Source organism: Ornithorhynchus anatinus, chromosome 19 (genome assembly GCF_004115215.2).
Source record: "Ornithorhynchus anatinus isolate Pmale09 chromosome 19, mOrnAna1.pri.v4, whole genome shotgun sequence".
Taxonomy (NCBI): Eukaryota; Metazoa; Chordata; class Mammalia; order Monotremata; family Ornithorhynchidae; genus Ornithorhynchus; species Ornithorhynchus anatinus.
The window spans coordinates 23,592,585-23,603,876 of NC_041746.1; the positions used below are offsets into that span (position 1 = coordinate 23,592,585).

General features: G+C 54.5%; 1 protein-coding gene across 2 annotated transcripts in view; it reads right to left on the reverse strand.

The window, feature by feature from the left end:
- Positions 1–10,272, reverse strand: part of FBXL4 (F-box and leucine rich repeat protein 4) — a 46,617-nt gene extending 36,345 nt beyond the window's left edge. For both annotated transcript variants that reach the window (XM_029047287.1, XM_029047288.1), the window contains exons 1-2: positions 10,219–10,272; positions 5,822–6,067 (exon numbers count right to left, since the gene is read on the reverse strand). The gene's annotated coding sequence lies outside the window, so the exon portion shown is untranslated. The remainder of the gene's footprint in view (positions 1–5,821; positions 6,068–10,218) is intronic.
- Between the last annotated feature and the right edge of the window lie 1,020 nt (positions 10,273–11,292).

Consider the following 11,292-nt stretch of genomic DNA (forward strand, 5'->3'; position numbering starts at 1 on the left):
CCAGCGGACCGAGGCCGGGCCTGAGGGTCAGAAGGGCCCGGGTTCTAATTCCGGCTACCCCACTCGTCTGCTGTGGGACCTTGGGCAAATCCCTTCACTTCTCTGGGCCTCAGTTACCTCATCCGTAAAACGGGGATTAAGACGGTGAGCCCCATGTGGGCCAGGGACTGTGTCCCATCTCTTTAGGTTCATTCATTCATTCAATAGTATTTATTGAGCGCTTACTGTGCGCAGAGCACTGTACTGAGCGCTTGGAATGGACAGTTTGGCAATAGATAGAGACAGTCCCTGCCCTCTGGCGGGCTTACAGTCTAATCGGGGGAGACGCACGGACAAGAACAATAGCAATACATAAGAATCGAGGGGAAGAACACGTATCTTCCCCGGCGCTGAGCACAGTGCCTGGCACTAGCAATCGCTTAACAAATACCATAAAAAAAAAAAAGCACTCCGCCACTTGCCCGCCACGTGACCTTGGACGAGTCACCTCACTTCTCTGTTCCTCAGTTTACCTGTGAAATGGGGGTACGATTCATCTTCTCCCTCGCTTAGACTGAGACCCCCCGTAGACTGCGTCTGATCTATCTCGTAATGTACCCCAGAGTTCAGTGCAGTGCTTGACATTTATTTAGGAGTTAACAAATGCCACAGTTAATACTATCACTAATAGTATTAATAATACTAATGTCGGTATTGGTTAAGCGCTTACTGTGTGCAGAGCGCTGTTCTAAGCGCTGGGGGAGATACAGGGTCATCAGGTTGTCCCACATGAGGCTCACGGTCTTCATCTCCATTTTACAGATGAGGGAACTGAGGCCAGAGAAGTGAAGTGACTTGCCCACAGTCACACAGCTGACGAGCGGCGGAGCCGGGATCTGGTAACCCTACATACGCTTGTCTAGTTAATCATGTCTAGTTAATTTTTAACAATTATTTTTTCATACCTGGTCTCCCCTGTTCTCTGATCCCTGTGGTTTTCCTATATTTTTCCGGCTGCACCTCCAGAGTTGTCCCCAAACTCCCCTCCCATCCCAGAGACTGGGGAATAGCGGCTTATTAGTGGCGAGGTTGAAACGAAACCAAAACAAACCCAGGCAGATTTGTGTGGGTTATTACTACTACTACTACTACTACTACTACTAATGGTATTTGATAAAAACGCTCTGGTTTAGCTCGGGTCGACCCCGTAAAAAGGAACAATTTTCTAACTTTGTGAAAGAGGGTTCCCAAGTAACGACAAGGCTCTCTTTAATGTCTCAATTTACCAGCGAAACAACCGAAAATCGGTGTCCCCTTTGCTGGAAAGAGGAGAACCATTTCTCTTTACCGAATGCAAGCAGTGACTAATTGTGGGGAGGAAGCATTTATTGAATGGAAGATCACACAGAGATCGACGGACGTTTAGGTTTCGCCGTGGAATGCTTTAGCTCTCGTAATTGGAACGGCGTTTTCTATCTTATCCATTTGTCAGTCGCTTCGATTTTCATTCGAGATAGGACGGCCTTAATTTTTCAAGCGCTTGTCGTCGTGAGGCAGTGGAAGGGTACAGAGAAACTCATTCATTCATTCAATAGTATGTATTGAGCGCTTACTGTGTGCGGAGCACCGTACTAAGCGCTTGGAATGGACAAATCGGGACAACCCCAATTTTAAGGCTCCTCGTCCGAAAGGCTGGGATTCAGACAGCGTCTGTAGAGTTTTATGACCTCAACTAGGATAAATGGAGAAGGAGCTTGGCCCTCGTTAGAAGAGGATTTAGATTCTGGGAGAAGGATCGTGCTTCAAATCTCAGCTCCGCCATCCGTGCGCTGGGCGACCCTGGGCAACCCGCTTAACTTCTCTGTGTCTCAGTTACCTCATAGGAAAATACCGGATGACCCCGTATCTCCTCCAGCGCTTAGAACAGTGCTGTGCACATAGTAAGCGCTTAACAAATACCAACATTATTATTATTATTATTATTAACAAATACCATCACTAATATTATTATTACTAAGCACCGGGGTGGACACAAGCTAAACAGGTTCGACACAGGTCCCTGTCCCACGGTCACTCGGGCTCAGGGTCTTCATCTCCATTTTACAGATGAGGGAACTGAGTCCCAGAGGAGTGAAATCACTTGCCCGACGTCGCACGGGAGACAAGGGGCAGAGTCAGGATTAGAACCCAGGTCCTTCTGACTCCCAGGCCCGGGCTCTGTTCGTTAGGCCATGCTGCTGCTGCTTTAAGGGCAAGGATCCCGCCTACCAACTCTACCAGGGGTCCGGTATAGTCTCTGCACACAGTAAGCGCTCAGTAAATACCACCGACTGATCGATGGCTAGATTGGAGGTTGGGAGAGCGTGGAAAAAGGGCGCAGCCTCTGCCCGGCTAGTCCTGAACTAAGCCTCTGAGCCAAACGGCAACATCGAGAAGGAGAGAGGCCTGGTGGAAAGAGCCCGGGAATCGGAGGACCTGGGTTCTAATCCCGGCCCCATCACTTGTCAGCTGTGTGACTTCGGGCGAGTCACTTCACTTCTCTGTGCCTCGGTTACCTCACCTGTAAAATGGGGATTAAGCCTGGGAGCTCCACAGGGGACAACCTGATTACCTCGTATCTACCGCTGCGCTTAGAACAGTGCTTGGCACATAGTAAGAGCTTAACAACCACCATCATCATCAGCACGGTTATGATGAGGGGTAAAACGGGGATGAAATAGGTTCTCCCTCCTACTGAGTCCAATGTGGGTCAGGAGCTGCGTACGACCTAGAAGCAGCGTGGCTCAGTGGAAAGAGCTTGGGCTTCGGAGTCAGAGGTCACGGGTTCGACTCCCTGCTCAGCCACTTATCCGCAGTGTGACTGTGGGCGAGTCAACTTCACTTCTCTGGGCCTCGGTTCCCTCATCTGGAAAACGGGGATTAACCCTGAGCCTCCCGCGGGACGACCCGATGGCCCCGCATCTCCCCCGGCGCTCAGAACGGGGCTCGGCACATAGCGGGCGCTGAACAGATACCAACATGATCATCGTACCTAGTTCGGTGCACCGTCCTGCCGAAATGCCACAGTCGTCATTAAAACCGTACCCGGGAGTAAAACCAACTTGCCCGTTTCCGAGATTCAGTTGCGCAGAGGGTGAGCGCCTATTTTTAGGGGTCCTCAGGGCGAACTTTCCTCTCACTTGCACTTGGGAAGAATTGCAAATCAGTAGCACGCCTATCTTTGGAATTCACCTTCTGACCCGTTCTAACGGTTCCGATCTTCACGAATGGTCCTAGATGGGTTTTATGACCCTATACTGAGGCGAATCGAATCGACCGTTAAATGTTAATCACTGACACGCTTTAATTAATTTTAATTGCACATTGCACCCCGGGACCTTGGGACAAAGGGAACGTTTTAAAAATTAATAATCTATTAGCACCACCCTGGGAACATCGAGTAATACCGTCAGCGTGTGTGACAATAATCATCTTCTTAGTCGCACTGCAACCTAACTGCGAAAAAAGAACTATGCCAGGAAACGGTAAGGCCTCTATTAGCTAGGCTGAATAATAATCCTACTTACAATAGTAATAATAATAATAACGTTGGTATCCGTTAAGCGCTCACTATGTGCCGAGCACCGTTCTAAGCGCCGGGGGAGGCGCAGGGGAATCGGGTCGTCCCACGTGGGGCTCACGGTCTTCATCCCCATTTTACAGATGAGGTCACTGAGGCACCGAGAAGTGAAGTGACTCGCCCCAAGTCACACAGCTGACAAGTGGAATGGTATGTACCGAGCGCTGTACCAAGGGCCGGGGTAGGTACAGGAGGCAGCGTGGCTCAGTGAAAAGAGCCCGGGCTTAGGAGTCAGAGGTCGTGGGTTCCAATCCCGGCTCCGCCACCTGTCAGCTGTGTGACTCGGGGCAAGTCGCTTCACCTCTCGGTGCCTCAGTGACCCCATCTGGGGATTAAAAGTGTGTGAGCCCCACACGGGACAACCCGATTACCCTGTATCTACCCCAGCGCTCAGTGCTCGGCACATAGTAAGCGCTTAACAAATAGAGAAGGAGCGTGGCTCAGTGGAAAGAGCAGGGGCTTTGGAGTCAGAGATCATGGCTCCGCCGCTTGTCAGCTGTGTGCCCGGGGGCGGGTCACTTCGCTTCTCTGGGCCTCAGTTCCCTCATCTGTAAAATGGGGATGAAGACTGTGTGAGCCTCACGTGGGACAACCCGATTACTCTGTATCTACCCCGGCGCTTAGAACAGCGCTCTGCACATAGTGAGCGCTTAACAAATACCAACATTCTTATTATTACCAACATTATTATTATCATTAACGAGGACGAAAAGAGTGTAGGCTCGCCGTCGGCAGGGAACGTTTCCGTCTATTTCTTCAGTTGTATTTATTGAGCGCTTACTTGGAGGAGTACAATACAGTAATAAACGGCGACATTCCCTGCCCACTACTAACTCACAGTCCAGAGAGGGGGAGAAAGACATCAGTACAGACAGATAAAACTGAAGATACGTACGTCAAGTGCTTGCTACGTGGTACTCTCCCAAGCGCTTAGCAGAGTGCTCTGCACAGGATAAGCGCTCAATAAATAGGACCGACTCAGTGATCTACCTGGGGCAGTCACTTAATTTCTGAGTCTCAGTTCCTCATCTGTAAAAATGAAGAGGTAATAATAATAATAATAATAATGTTGGTATCCGTTAAGCGCTCACTATGTGCCGAGCACCGTTCTAAGCGCTGGGGGAGACGCGGGGGAATCGGGTCGTCCCACGTGGGGCTCCCGGTCTTCATCCCCCTTTTACAGATGAGGGAACTGAGGCACCGAGAAGTGAAGTGACTTGCCCACGGTCACACAGCTGACCCTGTTCTTTCTTCCCCTTAGACCGTTGAGTCCCACGGGCCTGACTCGATTGTCGGGTATCTGTCCCAGTGCTTAGGACAGCGCTTGGCACCCTGTCGGCGCCGCGACCCCACGATTACTATTATTAGGATGGTGGGAAATGAAACGAGTCAAAGAAAACAACAGAGGGGTTCCCGTGACGTGCCGGGATCCCGCGTGGAAGCGGCGGGGCCCGATGGGAAGAGCCCGGGCTTGGGGGGGTCAGAGATCGTGGGTTCGAATCCCCGCTCTGCCATTTGTCAGCAGTGTCACTTTGGGCAAGTCACTTCTCTGTGCCTCGGTGACCTCATCCGTAAAATGGGGGCAAAAACCGGGAGCCCCACGTGGGACAACCTGATTGGCTTGCATCTACCCCAGCACGTACGACAGGGCTTGGCACATAGTAAGCGCTTAAATTCCAAGCGCTTAGGTCAGTGCTCTGCTCACAGTAAGCGCTCAGTAAATACTACTGAATGAACAGATACCATTATCATTATTATTACCGGATAGAGGCCGGGCCTGGGAGTCAGAAGGACCGGGGCTCTCATCCCGAGTCGTTCGGTTCATTCAGTCGTATTTACTGAGCGCTTACTGTGCGCAGAGGACGTGAGAAGCAGCGTGGCTCAGCGGAAAGAGCCCGGGCTTGGGAGCCAGAGGTCATGGGTTCGAATCCCCGCTCTGCTGTCAGCTGTGTGCCTGTGGGCAAGTCACTTCACTTCTCTGGGCCTCGGTGACCTCCTCTGTAAAATGGAGATGAAATGCGAGCCTCACGTGGGACGACCTGATGCCCCCGTATCTACCCAGCGCTTAGAACAGCGCTCTGCACGTAGTAAGCGCTTAACAGATACCGATGATATTATCATCGTGCGGACAGCCCGCACAAGGCTGCCTGATTAGTGACCGTCTGTCATCCCGCGAACGAGGAGGAGGAGGAAGAGATGGGCGAAGGCGCTGACGGGCTGTACCTGAGGACAGGTGATTGCCGGCCTGTCGGGGGTGGAGCCTCCTCTCCCTGCCCCACCGGGGAAGGGGCCTGGACCGGCCACAGCTGTGACGCCTACGGCCGATAAAAGGCGGTCGTTCGGCAGAGCGTGGGAGCGGGAACGAGCAGCGTGCGGAGGCGGCTTGCGGCCGTCCTTATCGCCAGGAACTTCTCTCGACCCTCCGCCGCGGGACTGGCACGGTGGGCTCCCTCGCCCAGCGGACGGGTACTGTGGAGTAAGAGCGAGAGTGAGGATGCGTCGCTCCCTTGCCCGTCGGTAAAGCTCCGGAAACCTTTCCCTCGTAACCTCGGTGGTGGGCTCTGGCTCTCTGGGGAACCCCGAGGCTTCCCCTGGTCGGTACGAGTGGGGGGGCTTGGGACCGAGCGCTGCGCCGAGCACTCGGGAGAGTCCGACACGACGATTTACAGACGCGTCCCTTGCCGCGTTGGACACGCGTTGGCTGGGTAACCGTGGGCGGGGCCTTTCTCTGTGCCTCAGTTTCCTCATCTGTGTGGGAACGGAGATTCTGAGCCCCGTAGGGGACAGGGAAGGTGGCCGACCTGATTCGCTTGCATTCATTCCTTCAACCGTATTTGTTTATTTTATATAACAATAAACAATGACATTCCCTGCCCACTGCAAGCTCGCGGTCGAGAGTCGGGGAGAGACATCAAGACAACCAAGATCACAGATACGTCCACGGGTGCTTTGGACCTGGGGGGGGGGGGGGGGAATGGACCCCGGTGCTTAGTACGGTGGGAAGCAGCAGGGCCTCATGGACGGATCACGTCCACGATCTGCTCCACCACTGGTCTGCTGTGACCCTGGGCGAGTCGCTTCACTTTTCCGGGCCTCAGTTCCCTCATCTGTAAAATGGGGATTAAACGTGGGAGCCCCAGGTGGGACGACCCGATTACCCTGTATCTACCCCAGCGCTTAAAACAGTGCTTGGCACACAGTAAGTGCTTAACAGATTACCATCGCTATATTATTTCCAAGCGCTTAGTCCAGTGCTCTGCAGGCAGTAAGTGCTCAAATACAAATGATGTCTTTTTTTTTCTTCCTCCCCCCCCAGCCCAAGACAGAGAGCCCATGGTGGGCAGAGAGAGTCACTCTACTGCCCAGTTGTACTTTCCAAGCGCTTAGCCCAGTGCTCTGCACACAGTAAGTGCTCAATAAATATGATTGAATGAATACGTCTCCCTCTCCTCAAGACTGGTATCCCCTAACGGGCAGGGATTGTCTATTTACGATGACGATAGTATCCGTTAAGCGCTTTCTATGTGCCGAGCACTGTTCTACACCCTGGGGGACATAGAAGGTAATCAGGCTGTCCCCCCATGGGGCTCACGGTCTTCATCCCCATTTTACAGATGAGGTAACGGAGGCCCAGAGAAGTTAAGCGACTTAAAGTGACAGAGCTGACAGGTAGCGGAGCCGGGATGAGAACCCACGACCTCTGACTCTCAGTCAGCTGTGTGACTGTGGGCGAGTCACTTCACCTCTCTGGGCCTCAGTTCCCTCATCTGTAAAATGGGGATGAAGACCGTGAGCCCCACGTGGGACGACCCGATTCCCCCGTGTCCACCCCGGCGCTTAGAACGGTGCTCGGCACCTAGTGAGCGCTTAACAGATACCAACATTATTATTATTAGGCCCGGGTTCTTTCCACTGAGCCACGCTGCTTCTCTAATGCTTTACTGTATTTCCTAAGCGATTAGCCCAGTGCTGCGCACGCAATAAGTGCTCCATAAATACGAATGAATGTTATGTCTCCCCCCGGGCCACTGAGTCTGCGAGCCCGTTGTGGGCGGGGACTGTTTCTCTCACTGTATTGTACTTCCTAGCGCTTAGCCCAGTGCTCTGCACGCCCTAAGTGCTCCATAAATAGGAATATCTGCCTCCCTCCCTCGAGGTTGTAGGCAGGGACTGTCTCTCACTTGCTAGCGCTTAGCCCAGTGCTCTGTACGCAATAAGCGCCTGGCTCAGTGGAAAGAGCCCGGGCTTGGGAGTCGGGTCGTGGGTTCTAATCCCGGCTCCGCCGCTGGTCGGCTGGGTGACCGTGGGCGAGTCGCTTCGCTTCCCTGGGCCTCAGTTCCCTCATCTGTAAAATGGGGATGAAGCCTGTGAGCCTCAGGTGGGACAACATGATGACCCTGTATCTACCCCGGCGCTCAGAACAGCGCCCTGCACATAGTGAGCGCTTAACCAATACCAACGTTACTATAAATACGAATGAATATCTGCCTCCCTCCCCCGAGTCTGTGAGCCCGTGGTGGGCAGGGATTGTCTGTCTCCTGCTGTACTGTACTCTCCCAAGCGCTTAGCACAGTGCTCTGCACGCAGTAAGCGCTCCATAAGTACGACTGAATGAACCTATGAATATCTGTGTCTTCTCTCCCCTCTACCCCCGAGCCTGTGAGCCCGTTGTGGGCAGGGACTGTCTCTCTCTTGCTGTATTATACTCTCCCAAGCGCTTAGCACAGTGCTCTGCACGCAGTAAGCGCTCCATAAATACGACTGAATGAACGAACGAATGACATCCGCCCACCCCCCCCCTTGAGACTGTGAGCCCGTCGTGGGCAGGGACAGGTCTCTCGCTTGTTCTAGTGAGAAGCAGCGTGGCTCGGTGGAAAGAGCCAGGGTTTAGGAGTCAGAGGTCGCGGGTTCGAATCCAGGCTCCACCCCTTGTCAGCTGCGTGACTCCGGGCAAGTCACTTGACTTCTCGGGGCCGCCTCGCTTCCCTCATCTGTACAATGGGGATGAAGACCGTGAGCCCCAAGCGGGACAACCTGATGACCCCGGATCCCCCCGGCGCTTAGGACGGTGCTCGGCACATAGCAAGCGCTTAACAAATCCCAACGTTATTATTATCGCACCTTCCAAACGCTTAGTCCGGTGCTCTGCACGCGGTAACGACCCCATAAACCCCCTCGAAGGAAATATGAACGCAGTGCCTGGCACGTAGTAAGCGCTTAAGGAGTTGGGGGGGGGGGGGGACGGACCCAAAAAGCAGGGAAAGGGAGGGGAGGCCACAAGGAAAGCTTAGCCCAGTGGTGTGCACATAGTAAGGGCCCCATAAACCCTCTCGAATGAATGAAATATGAATGCAGTGGCTGGCCCAGAGTAAACGCTTGAGAGAGGGGGGGAAAATACCCCAAAAAGCAGGGAAAGGGAGGGGAGGCCCCAAGGAAAGTGTGCAAGGGGGCAAAGCCGGGGCTGGGGGGAGGTAGGGATGATGGCGAGTGACGGGGGGGAGATAAGGATGATGGCAAGTGGGGAGGGGATAGGGATCCCGGCTCTGCCACTTGTCAGCTGGGTGTCTGTGGGCAAGTCACTTCACTTCTCTGGGCCTCAGTGACCCCATCTATAAAATGGGGATTAACTGTGAGCCTCACGGGGGCCGACCTGATGACCCTCTATCTACCCCAGCGCTCACCACGGTGCTCTGCACGTAGTAAGCGCTCAATAAATACAATTGAATGAATGAACAAATACCAACATTATTATTATGATGATGATGATGGCAAGTGGGGAGGGAATAGGGATGATGGCAAGGGGGGGAGATAGGGATGACGGCAAGGGGTGGAGGGGAGATAGGGATGATGGCAAGGCGGGGGGAGATAAATAAGGAGGATGGCAAGGTGGGGGGAGATAAGGAGGAGGGCAAGTGGGGGCAGATAGGGATGATGGCAAGAGGGGGGAGATAGATGAGGATGGCAAGGTGGGGGGAAAGAGATAAGGATGATGGCAAGTGGGGGGGGGGAGACAGATAAGGAGGATAGCAAGTGTGGGGAGATGGGGATGATGGCAAGTGGGGGGGGAGATAAATAAGGAGGATGGCAAGTGGGGGGCGGGGGAGATAAGGAGGGCAAGTGGGGGGGGGGGGAGATGGATAAGGAGGATGGCAAGGGGGGGGGATGGATAAGGAGGATGGCAGGGGGGATGGATAAATAAGGAGGAGGGCAAGGGGGGGGATGGATAAGGAGGATGGCAAGGGGGGGGAATGGATAAATAAGGAGGATGGCAAGGGGGGGGATGGATAAATAAGGAGGATGGCAAGGGGGGGATGGATAAGGAGGATGGCAGGGGGGATGGATAAATAAGGAGGATGGCAAGGGGGGGGATGGATAAATAAGGAGGATGGCAAGGGGGGGGGATGGATAAATAAGGAGGATGGCAAGGGGGGGGGATGGATAAATAAGGAGGATGGCAAGGGGGGGGATGGATAAATAAGGAGGATGGCAAGTGGGGGGATGGATAAGGAGGATGGCAAGGGGGGGGGGGATGGAGATGATGGGAAGGATGGGGGGGCGGGTGGGAGGAGGGTTCGGGAGGAGGAGGGAGGGAAGGAGGGAGGGAGGCGGGCAGCGGGTACCGGGCATCGGGCGCGGCCGGTCCTGGGGGGAGGCTCGGGGGGCGCCGCCGGCCGGGAGCGACGGGGCCGGTCACCCGGAAGTCGAACCCGCGCCCGCCCCGCCCACTTCCGCCCTCCTTCCGCCCTCCTTCCGCCCTTCTTCCGCCCGCTCTTCCCACAAGGCCCCGCGCCGCCGCCCCGCCCCTCGGCCGGGCCCCTCCCCGCCCCTCCCCTCCCGCCGCGCTCCGCACCTAGTCAACCGCCCTGCGCCAAGCGCTGTGCTCCGCGCGCTGCTTGGCACAGAGTCAGCCACCGGGTGCCAAGCGCCCGTCTTAGGCGCTCACTCTGTGCAGAGCACTGTGCTAAGCGCCACGCTTGCCACCTAGTCCCTTAATCTGTGCGGAGCGCTGGAGTATGTGCTGAGCGCTCTGCTCGGCCACTCTGTGCTGAGCGCTCTGCTCGGCCACTCTCTGCAGAGCACTGGATTATGTGCTGAGCGCTCTGCTCAGCCACTACGTGCAGAGCGCTGTGTTATGTGCTAAGCGCTCTGCTCAGCCACTAGGTGCGGAGCACTGTATTATGTGCTAAGCGCTCTGCTCGGCCACTCTGTGCAGAGCGCTGGATTATGTGCTGAGCGCTCTGCTCAGCCACTCTGTGCAGAGCACTGGAGTATGTGCTAAGCGCTCTGCTCAGCTACTAGGTGCAGAGCACTGTAGTATGTGCTAAGCGCTCTGCTCGGCCACTAGGTGCAGAGCACTGTAGTATGTGCTAAGCGCTCTGCTCGGTCACTCTGTGCAGAGCACTGTAGTATGTGCTAAGCGCTCTGCCCGGTCACTCTGTGCAGAGCACTGTAGTATGTGCTAAGCGCTCTGCTCGGCCACTAGGTGCAGAGCACTGTAGTATGTGCTAAGCGCTCTGCTCGGCCACTAGGTGCAGAGCACTGTAGTATGTGCTAAGCGCTCTGCTCGGCCACTACGTGCAGAGCGCTCAATAAATACGATGGCGTGAATGAATGAATCCATCAGTAATTTCTGAAAACGTCTCTCTCCTCTAAGCTCTTTGTGGGCGGGGTTTGTATGTACCGGATCTATTGTT